Raw genomic sequence first — 14,786 nt, forward strand, 5'->3', positions numbered from 1 at the left:
ACAAACACAAAAAGTGATTACATCATACTTTGGAAAGCAGATTTGGAAACTTAATTTCCAGAGTTGTCATATTATATTATTTAAATATTCTGTTTCCAACAATAACAAAAAAGTATTCAACATGTAAAGAAACAAGAAATATGGCCCGCACACAGGGCAGAAAAAATAATTAATCAATAAAATGTAATTATTTCAATAAATGAAATGGCTCTTCAGTCTTCCTTCACCACCTTCCAGAATTTACATGCATATGAAGTGATTGAAAAATACTATGGCTTTGGCCAATCACGCTTTAGTCCTCAAAGTGACATCTTTCTTTTGAACAATGTAAGAGGTCTTTTGTAGCAGATTTGCCTAATGCAATACACCCTTTGATTTTTTGACTGCTGCTTCCAGTGTTGATTATGGAAATAATTAAAGGAAATCCTTGACAACTTTAATATCTTCTCCCTTTACCATGATGTTCCTTATTGGTCCAGTTTGAGGATTTTTGTTTTCATTACATTGAGGATAACTCATACTGAAGGGTGTAGTCTTTGATCTTCATCATTAAGTACTTCAAGTCTTCTTTGTTTTTAGTAAGCAGGATTATGTCATCTGCATACTGCAGTTTTCTAATGAGAAGTGAAAAGACTTGGAGTTAGCAAACCAAAAGGAAAGAACAAGCTCCACATTTCTCAAGCTGAAAAATCTGAAGAAAAATTTCAACCTTCAAGTTGCAACATCAAAGGAGTCTATGGACAAAGTTTGAAATGAAACAGGAGGCATTGGAATCTTTCTCCGAACCTGATACTGAGTTCTTTATACAATTCATGTTCTCACATTATTTGCTCGGTATACATATGGAATAAGTATGGTGAAAGGATATACCCTAAACTCACCTTTCCTGATTTTAAACCATGAAATATCCCCTTGTGTGTGTAGGTTTTTTTTTTTTTTTTTTTTTTCCCCAAATGGCTGCCTTTTGGTCTATGTACAGGTTCCTTATGAACACAATTAAGTGTTCTGGAATTTCTACTCAAAATGTTATCCATAATTTTTTATGATCCACACAACATAATGCACAGTTAATAAAACACAGGTAAAAATCTTTCTGGTATTCTCTGCTTTCAGTCAAGATTCATCTGACATCTGAAGTGATAGCCCTTGTTCCATGTCCCCTTCTGAATCCAGCTTGGATTTCTGTCAGTTAGTTCCCTCTCCATGTACTGCTGCAACCATTTTAAAATTAATTTCAGTAAAGTTTTACTTGCTTCTGTTATTAATGAAATTACTCAATAATTTCCATATTCTGCTGGATTACTTTTCTTTGAAATGACACAAACATGGCTCTCTTCCAGTTGGTTGGCTAGGTAGCTGTCTTCCAACTTTCTTAGCAGAGATGAATGAGTGCTTCCAGTGTGGCAACCATTTGTTGAAAACTCTCAATTGCTATTCTGTAAATTCTTGGAGTCTTGTTTTTTGCTAGCAACTTCAGTACAGCTCAGCCTTCTTCTTTCAGTACCATCAGTACTTGATCATCTGCTACCTCCTGAAATGGTTGAACATTGATGAATTTTCTTAAGTACAGTGACTCCATGTATTCTTTTCATGTTCTTGTGATGCTTCCTGCTTCGTTCAAAATTTTGTCCATTGAATCCTTTGATATTGCAACTGAAAGGGTGAATTTTTTCTTCAGGTCTTTCAGCTTGATAAATGTTGAGCTTGTTCTTTCCTTTTGGTTTGCTAACTCCAGGTCTTTTCACATCTCATGATAATACTTTACTTTGTCTTCTTGAGCTGCCCTTTGAAATCTGTTCAACAATTTTATTTTATAATTCCTACCCTTCAGTTTAGCTGATATACTTTCAAGAACAAGCATAAGAGTCTCTTCTAACATCCATTTTGTTTTTTGTTTTCTTTCCTGTCTTTCTTTTAGTGATCCTTGCTTTCTTCATGTAAGATGTCTTTGATATCATCCCACAACTCATCTGGTCTTTTGTCTTTAGTGGTCAATTTATCAAATCTATTCTTGAGATGGTCTATGAAATCAGATGGTTTATACTCAACGTATTACTTTGGCTCTCATGGATTTGATTCAAGTATTTTCAGGTTCAGTTTGAACTTGCATATGAGCAATTCATGGCCTCTTCCACAGTTGGTTCTGGACTTGTTCTGACTGATAATATTGAGCTTCTCCATTGCCTTTTTCCATAGATGTAGTCACTTTGATTCCTGTGCAATCCATGTGGTGAGTCCACATGTTTAGTTACCTTTTTTTTTCCCCCTAAAAATAGGTATTTGCAATGATTAAGTTGTTGGTCTTGCCGAATTCCACCAAATGATCTCTGGAGTCGATTGTAAAACCAATGCTATGTTTTCCAAGTACTGATCCTTCTTTGTTTCCAGTTTTCACATTCCAATCTCCAGTAACTATCAGTGCCTTTTGACTGCAAATTTACTTAATCCCAGACTACAAAAGTTAGCAGAAATCTTCAATTTCTTCTTTTGCATTAGTGGCTAGAGAAAAAATATGAATAATTGTCACATTAACTGCTCATACTTGTAGGATTATGGATATTAGTCTATCACTGACAGTGTTGTACTTCAGGATAGATCTTGAAATGTTCTTCTTGATGATGAATGCAATGCTGTTCCTCTTCAATTTATCATTACTAGCATAGTAGACAATATTATTTTCTGATTTAAAATGGACAATATCAGTCCATTTTAGCTCACTAATGTCAAAAATAGGAGATCTGGTAGCATAGTAGCTAAAGCACTTGACTGCTAACCAGAAGGCTGGTGGTTCAAACCCACCAGCCACTCCTCGGAAGGAAGGTTGGGCAATCCTACTTCTGTAGTGATACTGCCTCAGAAACCCAAGGAGGGGTCTCTATGAGTCGGGGCCGACTTGACAGCACCTAACAACAACAACAACAAAATGTCAAGACTATAGATCTTTATGAGTTCCATTTCATTTTTACTTATTCTAATTTGCCTAGAATCATACTTTGTACTTTTCACATTCAGATTACTAATCGATATTTTCAGCTGTTTCTTCTCATTTGGGGTCCTGCCACATCAGCAAATGAAAGTCCCAAAAGCATTAAGGTCAACTCTACTTTGAGGAGACAACTTTCTCTGTTCATATTTTCTTGCTTTTCAGCCTAATGGGCTCATTTTCTAGTACTGCAAAAGAAAATATTTCACTATTGTCCATAAGGTTTTCATCAGCCATTTTTTTTTAGAAGTATATTTCCATGTTCTTCTTCCTGGCTCATGTTATTCTAGAAGCTCCACTGGAATCTGTCTACCATTGATGACCCTGCTGGTATTTAAAACAGTAGGGCATAGCTTTCAGCATCACAGCAACATGCAAACCACTACAGTATGACAAACTGACAGATGAATGGTGGATTTAACACAATAGGAGGTGCTAATGAAGGAAATGAAAACCTAAACCAGATACAAGGCAGAAAACAAATGGTAAAATAGCAGACATATTCTATTTAATTAGAAGTTACATTATATATAAATGTATTAAACTCTACAATCAAAAGACAAAGATTCACAGAATGGAAAAACAGAACAAATTAAAATAAAAACAAACCATGATTTAACTATATGCTGTATATATGATACTCAAGTTAGATTTAAAGATACATCCATTTTGGAAAGACTGGTCCCTCCTGACAGGAAGACTCTCAATGAGACAGATTCACACAGTGGCTGCAATAATGGGCTTAAGCATAGCAATTATTGTGAGGCTGGTGCAGGGCAGGGCAGTATTTTGTTCTGTTGGACATAAGGTTGCTAAGATTTGGAAATGATTCAATGGCATCTAACAATAATAACAACATTGACTGAAAATAAAAAGATGAAAAAAGGTATTCCAGGCAACATTAGTCAGGTGATAGCCAGAATGTCTATACAAGTATCAAAGAAAATAGACTTTAAAATAGAAATTGTCTATTGGGGCAAAGAAGGTCATTATATATTTATTCATACAGAAGATATACAATAAATTACAAATACATATACACATGAAAATAGAAACCCTAGAATATATGAAGAAAAAATAGCATAATTAAAGAAAGAAAGGCAAATAAATGATAATAGTTGGTGACTTCAATACTCTGCTTTCCATAAATGTAGAACAAGTACACAGAAGATCAGCAAGTAAATAGAAGATTTGAATGACATTAAAACCATGTGGACCTAACAAACATAAAACACTCCACCAAACAACATAAGAATAAACATTTAAGTGCACATAGGGTATTATTCAAAATAAGTTAGGCCAAAAAAAAGTCAATAGATTCAAAAGGATGGATCTCATACAAAGTATATTTATAACCAAAAGAAATATAATTGGAAATCAACTACACAAAGAAATCTGGGAAATTCAATATGTGAAGATTAAATAACATGTAACTTAATAATTAGTGAGTCAAAGAATTCAAAAGAGAAAAAAGCAAATATTTTGAAATGAATGAAAATGAAGACTAGAGTTATCAAAACTTATGGATTGTAGTGAAAACAGTGCTTAGAGAGAAACGTATAACTGTAAACAACCACTAAAGCCAAAGATAAAGAAATTGAAGATATTTACCAACTTCTGTAGTCTGAAATTGGCCAAATATACAATCATGATGTGTTGCTAATTACTGGTAATTGCAGTGTCAATGTTGGAAGCAAGGAAGAAGGATCACTAGTTGGCAAATATTGCCTTGGTGATAGAAATGAAGCCAGAGATTGTATGATGGAATTTTTGCATGACTAATGACTTATTCATTGCAAATATCTTCTTTAAAAAACATAAACTAGGACTATACATGTGGATCTTGCTAGATGGAATACACAGGAATCAAATTGATTGTATCTGTGGAAAGAGACAACGGAGAATCTCAATATTATCAGCCAGAACAAGGGTAGATGCTGACTGAAAAGACCATCAATTGCTCATATGCAAGTTTAAGTTGAAGCTGAAGAAAATTAAAACAAATCCACAAGAACCAATATAAGACTTTGTGTTTACCCTTAATTTACATAAAATATGAAAAACAGATTTGATGCATTGAGCACCAGTAACAGAAGACCAGATGACTTGTGGGATGACATCAAGGACACCATCTATGAAGAAAGAAAAATGTCATTAAAAAGACAGGAAATGAAGAAAAGACCAAAATAGATTTAATAAGAGACTCTGAAACTCGCTTTTGAAAGGAGAGTAGCTATAGCAAATGGAAGAAATAATGAAGTAAAAGTGCTGAACAGAAGATTTCAAATGGTAGCACCAGAGGACAGAAGTATAAGAATGAAATGTACAAAAACCTGGAGTTGGAAAATCAAAAGGGAAGAACATGCTTAGCATTTCTTAAACTGAAAGAATGAAGAAAAAAGTCAAGCCTTGAGTTGCAATATTGAAGGATTCTTTGAGCAAATATTGAACTATACAGAAAACATCAAAAGAAGATGAGAAGAATACACAGTCACTTTACCAAAAATAACTGGCCAATGTTCAACCATTTCAAGAGGTAGCATATGAGGAAAAAAAAAATTATTGAAGGAAGAAGTCCACGCTGCATTGATGTTGCTGTTGTTGTTATGTGCTGTCGAGTCAGATCCGACTCATAGCGACCCCTCCTTGGGTTTCTGAGCTGGTATCACTACAGAAGTAGATTGTCCAACCTTCCTTCCGAGGAGTGGTTGGTGGGTTTGAACCACCAGCCTTCTGGTTAGCAGTCAAGTGCCTTAGGCACTATGCTACCAGAGCTTGGGAACTCTGAAGGCATTGCCAGAAAACAGGCTATAGGAATTGATGGAATACTAGTTGAGATGTGTCAACAAATGGATGCAACACTGGAGCCACGCACTCATTTATTCCAAGAAATTTGGAAAACAGCTATGTGGCTAATCAACTGGAACAGATCCATATCTGCACCCATTCCAAAAAGAGGTGCTCCAGCAGAATGCAGAAATTGTAGGACAATATTTTTAATTTCACACTCAAGTAAAATTTTGCTGAAGATAATACGAAAATGATTACATCAGTTGACAGGAAACTGCCAGAAATTCAGGCTGATTCAGAACAGAACAATGAAGGAGAATATCCTTGCTGATGTCATATGGAAGTTGGCTGAAAGCAAATAATGCCAAGTGGACCAATAAGCAATATCATGATAAATGGAAAACAGACTGAACTTTTCAGGGGTTTCATTTTACTTGGATTCACAATCAACACACTCTTTAAAATGTTACAGAGCACAGTTATCACTCTGGAGACTAAGAGATGCCTGCCTCTCAATGAGATGAGATTATCACGGTGACAGCAACATTGCATAGCAATGATTGTGAGAATGGCACAGGACTGGGCAGTGTTTTCTTCTTTTGTCCATAGAATTGCTGTGTCACCAACTCAATGGCACTTAAAAATGAACAGCTGCATGGAAAAAGAACAACATTGTAAAATCAATAATCCACCTTTAAGAAACTAGGAAAAAGAGAGCAAATTAAACTCATAGTAAGCAGAAGAAAACAATATAGAAAATCATTGAGACCAAAAGTTGGTTCTTTACCAAGATCAACACAACTGGCAACACTTTAGCTAGAGCAACTAAGAGAATGAAAAAGAAAAGCCAAATTACTAAAATCAGGGATTAAATAGGTGACATTCCTACTAATTTTACATAAGTAAAAAGGATTATAACGGAATACTACAAACAATTGTATGACAATAAATTATACAATCTAGACGAGATGAACAGATATAAGCTATAGAAATTGAATCTATAAGAAAAAGACCAAAAACCAAAAACCAAATGCACCACCATCAAGTCAGATTCAACTCATAGTGACCCCTACTTGGGTTTGTGAGGCGATATCACTACAGAAGTAGATTGCCCAACCTTCCTTCTAAGGAGTGGCTGGTGGGTTTGAACCACCAGCTTTCTGGCTAGCAGTCAAATGCCTTAAGCACTATGCTCCTAGAGCTTCTTGAAAAAAGGAAGAAAAAGAAAATACAAATAGATCTATCATAGGAAAGGAGATTGAGTAAATAATAAGGAAAACAAATCTCACAAGGAAAACCCCACAACTAAATTACTTTACTGATTTATTCTACCAAAGTGTAAAAGAATTAATTCTAATCTTTCAAAAACTTTTCCAAAATTAGAAGAAAGGAAGTACTTAACTCATTCTAAAGGCCAGTTACCCTGAAACAAAAGCTAGATAAAGAAATTATAAGAAAAATACACATCAATATCTTTATGAATTGTTGTTATGACTCATAGCAACACTGTGTACAACAGAACAAAACACTATCCAGTCCTGTAAGAGCCTCACAGTTATTCCTATGCTTGAGCTTATTGTTGTTTGCCATTGTGTCAGTCGATCTCACCTAGGATCTCCATCTCTTTTGCTGATACTCTACTTTTCCAAGCATCATGTCTTTCTCCAGGGATTAGTCCCTTCTGATAACATGTTCAAAGTATGTGAGACAAAGTCTCACCATCCTTGCTTCTAAGGGGAGTTCTGGATGTACTTTTTCTAAAACAGATTTGTTCATTCTTCTGGCAGTCTATAGTATGTTCAATATTCTTTGTCAGTAACATAATTTAAATGCATCAATTTTTGTTCAGTCTTCCTTATTCATTGCCCAGCTTTCACATATGTACAAGGTGATTAAAAACATCATTCCTTGTGTCAAGGGCACCTCAGTCCTCAAATTGACATCTTTGCTTTTAAGTACTTTAAAGAGGTCTTTTGCAGTACATTTGCCCAGTGAAATATGTTGTTTGATTTCTTGGCTGCCACTTCCATGAGTGTTGATTGTGGATCCAAGTAAAGTGAAGTCATTGACAACTACAATATTTTCTCCATTTATCATGATGTAGCTTATTGGTCCAGTTGTGAGAATTTTTGTTTTATGTTGATGTGTAATCCCTACTGAAGGCTGTAGTCTTCGATCTTCATCAGGAAATATTTCAAGTCCTCTTGACTTTCAGCAAGCAATGTTGTGTCATCTGCATATCTAGGGTTGTGAATGACTTTTCCTCCAATCTTGATGGCAAATTCTTCTTTATATAGTCCAGCTTTTCAATTATTTGCTCAGCATATAGTTTAAATAAGTGTGGTGAAAATATACAACCTGACACACACCTTTCCTTCTTCTGTTTGAACAACTGCCCCTTGCACTATGTACAGGTTCCCCATGACCACAATTAAGTATTCTGGAATTCCCATTATTCACGATATTACTCTTAATTTATCGTGATCCACATGGCCAAATGCCTTTGCATAGTCAACAAAACACAGGTAACATTTTTCTGGTTTTCTCAGCTTTCAGCCAAGACCTGTCTGACATCAGCAATGATTTCCTTTGTTCCACGTCCTTAACCTTGCTCCTCCTTAACCTGGCTTGAATTTCTGGCAGTTTCTTTTTGATGTACTGCTGCAGCCATTTTTGACTTATCTTCAGAAAAATCTTTAAAAGTTATCTGTCAGTTTGTCATACTCTGGTGGCTTCTGGTTGCTGTGATGCTGGAAGTTATGTCATCTTTATTTCAAATCAACCCATGGGGGACCTGTTTCAGTGGGGCTTTCAGATTAAGATAAAATGGGAAGGAGGACCTGATGGTCTACTTCTAAAGAGCCAGCCAGTGAAAACCTTATGAATAGCATGGGGCATTGTCTAACAGAATGCTGGAAGATAAATAGTTGCTGTTTATGCTGTTGAGAAAAGGTGTTTCCAATGAATAGATCATTAGTCTTGAAAAATTCTACCATGTGATCTTCAGCATTATTTCTGTCATTAAGCCATTTTCCAACTAGTGATCCTTCTCTGTTTCCAACTTTCACATTTCAAACTGCTGTAATCATCAATGCATTTGGACTGCAGATGTCATCAATGTCAGATGTCAGAAGTTGGAAAAAAAATTGGCTTTAGTAGTTGGTGTACACCAACCTTTAATCATTAGGAAATTGCAAATCAAAGCCATAATAGATGTCAGTTCACACTCACTAAGATGACAATAATAATAATTGAAAGTAACAAGTTTTGTGAATATTGGGTGCTTCATACAATGCTAGTGGAAATTTAAAGTGGTGAAGCTGCATTGGAAAACAGTTTGACAGTTTTTCAAAATATTAAATATAGAACTACCATACCATGCAGAAATTTCACCCTGTATAACCATGAGAACTGAGGACATATGTTTACCCAAAAATTTATACATGAAAACATGTGGCTACATTATAATTCATAAAGGGAAAAAAAAAAAAAGCTGAAAAATCCCAAATTTCAAACAATTGATATTGTTTGTTGTTAGGTGCCGTCAAGTCATCTCCGACTCATAGCGACCCCATGCACAGAAGAACGAAACACCGTCTAGTCCCGCACCAGCTCCATGGTCCCTGTTATACTTGAGCCCATCACCACAGCCACAGTGTCAATCCATCTCATTGAGGGCCTTCCCCTCCCTTGTTGACCCTCCACCTTACCAAGCATGACATCCTTTTCCAGGGAATGGTCCCTTCTGACAACACAACTAAAATAGGTGAGGAAGTCTGGCCATTCTGCTTCCAAGAAGCATTCTGGCTGCACTTCCTCCAGGACAGATTCATTAGTTCTTTTAGCAGTTCATGGTATTTTCAGCATTCTTCACCAGCATCACATCCCAAAAGCATCAATTCTTCTTGAATTGATGAGTGGGCAATAAATATGAAATATTGATACAATGAAGTATTATTCACCCATAAAAAGGAAAGAAGTACATGCTACAATATGTGTGAACCATGAAAATTTTATGCCTAGTGAAAGAAGCCAGATACAAATTGCAATATATATTTCCTTGTATATGAAAATCAAGATTAAGCAAAGAAAATAGATGTGGCAACCAGTAGATTGGGTAAAACAGAGTTTCAAAATGTTTAGCTTATGGAATTTATTTTCTGTATCTTGAATATGAAAACATCATCCAGTATCAGCTCTTCTCCATTTCTTGAGTTTCATTAGAGAATAGGATAAAAAGGCGTTATCATATATGAAAGGGACAAAGGAAACTTGAGTAGTACTTAAGAAGTAGTTCTATAATCTTAAAAATTCACTTAAACTCTCTTAGTAACAGCTTATTTTCTGTAAATAGCTCTATTCTCAAAATTTGTATTAGGATCAAGTCAGACAATATATGTAATAGTATGTAATTTGTAAAATTTGATACAATGCTATTTACAGTATTATTGTTGTATTGTCCTTACAATGTATTGATGACTCAACTTTCTTGTTACCCTCAGTGGTAGATTCATCATACTACAGACATCTATTCATCTGAGATTTATAAATAAAATACAAATGTGATTCCAGGCCTTGAGGTGTTTATAATCTGAGAAAGAAGTTTCATTCTAGTTTTGCTCATGGGTATGAATATTCAACTTACATTCTTGCTGGCCCTTTATACTTACTGAAAGTAAAGAATGACTATTGCCTTTCTGACTTTATCTGTGGAAACTAAATATAGTCAATAGATATAAAGATGCTGTGAATACTATGTTCCAAACAAACTTAAATAGGGGATATATGTGGGAGATCCTAGACAGAGTGGGAGAACAATGTGGAGCAAAACTCAAAATCATTAAAAAAAAAAAAAAATCAGCTTTGCTGGTCTGATAGAGCCTGGTGGAACCCCTGAGAATATAGCTCCTAGCTTCCCTTTAGGTCTAGGATTGAACTCATTCCTGTGGCTTCCAGACAAACAAAAGACAGACGTATGAGCTGAACATTTACATTAGGTGGTGGCATAGTGCCAAAAGGCATTTGACTGACTGCTAACTGGAAGGATGGCGGTTCAAACCCACCAGCCGCTCCTCAGAAGGAAGACTGGGCAATCTACGTCCATAGAGACAGCCACTTAGAAACTCAAAGAGGGGTCACTTTGAGTTGGAATCCACTCAATGGCAGTGAGTTTGGTTTTTATTTTTGGAGATACACTCCTTGGAGAGATTAATCATGGGAGAATAAAAGGGCTGTGTGAGCACAGGGAGACAGCTCGGGGGCAGGAGTGCATGGAAGGGAAGGACACAGGGAAGAGGTGGCTATGAGGAGGAAGTGGAAGAAGAGCTGTTGCATTGTGGGAGATTGCATCAATGTCACGAGACAAAGTGTATGTGTACTCCTGTATGGAAGATGAATTTGCTTTGTAAACTTTCACTCAAATCACAATATATTTTTTAAAAAATCCTAAATGAATATATGTATGATGTCTATATAATTCCAGCTTCAATCAGACATAAAGAAAAAATATTAACATAAAATAAGAGCAAAATAAATTGTGAGATTGAGTCAGGGAACCAAACTATTTTTGGCTCAAAAATATTTTAAATTCTAAATCAACTAAGTATTTCAATTCACTCCCTTCTGTTTTCAGAGAAAAAAAAAAAAAGGAGGAAGAGTAAGAGAGAAAGGAAGAAAATTTTAAATTGACTTATTGCAATTGATGAATTAGATAAAGAATATAGTTATGAGATCTATCTCAAAGTGCTAAAAGAAATCTGAAAAACAATCACCTGAGGTAGCAAAATACACACGGTGTCAGGATTTTCTCATTAAGAATGCTGCAGATTTTCCCATACTCAATTATCCAGCCACTATTTATGACCTAGCTACTACTATGGTTTCTCCCACTGGCAAGACCCAAATCTGTTCCACATTTTGGCTTTTGCTATACAACAACCATAGGGAAGTCTAAAGTAGAGCCAGGAAATTCCTACAGTGATTAAGTGCTTGGAATGCTGATGTTACGCTTGTGGCAAAAAATGATTAAAACCTGGGGTTGAGAATTAGACTTGGCACAAATCTCTATTTTCCTACTATTTAGTACCTCGTGACCTTGGGCAAGTCATTTAATGTAGGACTCAATTATCTTATCTTCAAAGCATGGTTAGAGTCTACCTCATAGGATTTTTATAAGAGTTTTATAACACACATAGATAGATTGCTGAAAGAAAATGTTATGCAGTTAATAATTGCTCAAACAATTTTATTAACTTTTATTATCAATTACTGAAAAAGGCAGGAAAAGCAAAACAGAGAAAACAGATCACAGTAACTCTTTTGCTAATTAGATAGATGAAGAAAAAAAAAAAAAACTACCATCTAGAAGAGTCTGACTCATAACGACCCCCATTGGGTTTCCAAGGCTGTAAATCTTTATGGAAGTAGATAGCCTCATCTTCCTCCCGTGGATTGGCTGGTGAAAAAGGAAGCAGGAAAACTAAGTGGGATATTTAAATGCTGAAAGTAAAAGGTCAGTTTGTGAGAACACTCTTTTGTTTCATGGAAGAAACAAGGCTGGACTCCTATCTCTAAACAAAGCCATCTGGGATTGGAAGTGGTTCCAAATATATGGAGGGGTTATGAGAATGTTCCTGTCTCCCTTGAAGAATCAGTACCTAAGCTAAGGAAGGAAATTATAAACTCATTTACTGAAATTCTTGAAATATGGAAAGATGAAGGATATAGTTACTTTAAAATGCTCAAAGAAATCTGGAAAACAGACTCCTGGGGCAACAAAATATCCAGAATCAAGATTTTCTCATTAAAAACTTCTATTGAATCTTCTGCACTCTATCTTTCAGCCAGTGTCAATGAACTCTAGAGTTCTGAATTTTATAATCCAGTGACACTCAAAGAGTGCCCTTAATCACTAGCATAAGTATCACCTGGTAACTTATCAGAAATGCAAATTTTTAAGCCCCACTCCACACCTCCTGAATCAGACACTATTCTAACCAACCCTACAGGTGATCCAGATGTGCCTTAATGTTCGAGAATCTCTGACATAATATAGAGAAACATGACTGGAGGAATTGTGAAGAATAGTCAGGAAAGCCTCTAGGCCAAGTTCCCAGGAACCCTAACAGCATAAAACATGTGACAAAGAGGCAGCATTTGCAGTGGAATTTTATGGGAATTTTAGGAAAACCTATGATTCACACTGAGACCCTGGAATCTCGTGTGTGATCTTTCTGAAAGTAATATATGTGAGTTCTTGCTTGAAGAAGTCACTGGTTATGACTGTTTTTGATGTAAATTAATATACATTAGAGAAAACAAATGCTAGGAGAATTCTTGCCTATGGTTTGCCTTTCTAGAAACAATAGGAAATATTCTAGACAGAAACACAATCTGGGAAGGAAGCTAGAACATCAGAGGTTCAAAGATGGTGAAAGTGGTGTCAGGAAGTTGAAAAGTAGAACAACATGATAACAAGAGAAAAAGAAGAAAATAAATCTTAGACTATTCTAGCTAAATAGAGTCATGATCTGTTCCCAGGTGAGTCCAGACAATCTGAGGTAGTTTCCTTATACATTTTGTATAACAATAAAGAGAATTCATATACACAATCAACTATAATGAATCATTTAATAATCCTGAGAAGATGTATTGTTGTAAAAGGTATGAAAGCCAGAAAATCATGTTTGAAAGTTTAAGATGCTGTCTTTAAATATGCCCAGAGACATAGTGAAGAGGCTATGAAAACTGAAACCTCTTGATCAATCTCTGATTCTTTTAGTTCATGGTTCTTTTAGTTCATGTTTCATTCATTCAGTACATAGCTTAGGCAAAATTAACATGAACTCAATCTTTCTTGATGCTGAAGTCCTTGATAGGAAAGAAAATAATATTGAAATTATTCTTTTCTCTTCTTTTTAGTTGAAAGCTGTAACTTTAGAAGAAATTTTGCCCTTAGATATGAATTAAAAGGAGCTCTGGTAGCATAGTGGCTAAGGCATTTGACTGCTAACCAGGAGGCTGGCGGTTCAAATCCACCAGCCACTCCTCGGAAGAAAGATGGGGCAATTTACTTCCATAGTGATACTGCCTCAAAAACCCAAGGAGGGGTCGCTAGGAGTCGGGTCCGACTCGACAGCACATAACAACAACAACATGAATTAAAAGCTAAGGATATTATGTCAAAGGACAGAATTTGATTTTCTTGATCTTGACAAACATAAGATCAATTAATGATGATACCATGAAGGCTGAAAGGAACCCTCATACGATCAAATTGATTACAAAGAAATGCAGAAAAGGGAGGAAAGTTTCCAAATAAATCAAATATATGTAATGAAAAAAATGATGTGCTTATAGGAAAAAAGAATAATAGTAGTGACTAAAAATCCTTAAACAAAAATGGGACAGATGATTAAACAGAGCTTTAGATGTCTTTATATATAGTGGATTTTAACAGAAAGATGCAAACCTGGTCCCATGAATATCTCACATCATGATAGTAGGGACATATGACTAGGCTAGAGAAATGGAAAGATATCCTTTATTTAAAAGAAGCGTAAGTGGGATTTAGAAATATGTGCCAAAGACATACTTACATAAAAATTCATGAAGCTGAAGATCTAAGTGAGTTAGGGAGCAGGTGGATAAGGGTGAATGGAAAGAGACATGATATTATAATGGAAATACGCTCAGGACTATCTAGACAGACAGGGCATGGTGGTTCTTGCCTAATATAGACAGGAAAACTGGAGAAGTTATTAGTGATTGGGGACTTCAATTATCTGGACATCTGTTTCATTCAGTTAAAGGTAAAACATATGATAAATCATTGGTAAAAATGTCACTTCAAAGGAGACAGAGTTATATAGTTTTATGGCTGAAAGATGTTCAAGAGCGTTAAGTTCAAGTCCCTCCTCTCAAATATAAACCCAGAAAATCAAGGTCTTAGAAGCTGTGATTTACTCAACATTGCAGAGTTAATTATACATGAGATAGAAGTAAAATACAATGT

The sequence above is a fragment of the Orycteropus afer genome, unplaced genomic scaffold (assembly GCF_000298275.1).
Source record: "Orycteropus afer afer isolate SDZICR_OR568_19922 unplaced genomic scaffold, OryAfe1.0 scaffold00795, whole genome shotgun sequence".
NCBI classification, from domain to species: Eukaryota; Metazoa; Chordata; class Mammalia; order Tubulidentata; family Orycteropodidae; genus Orycteropus; species Orycteropus afer.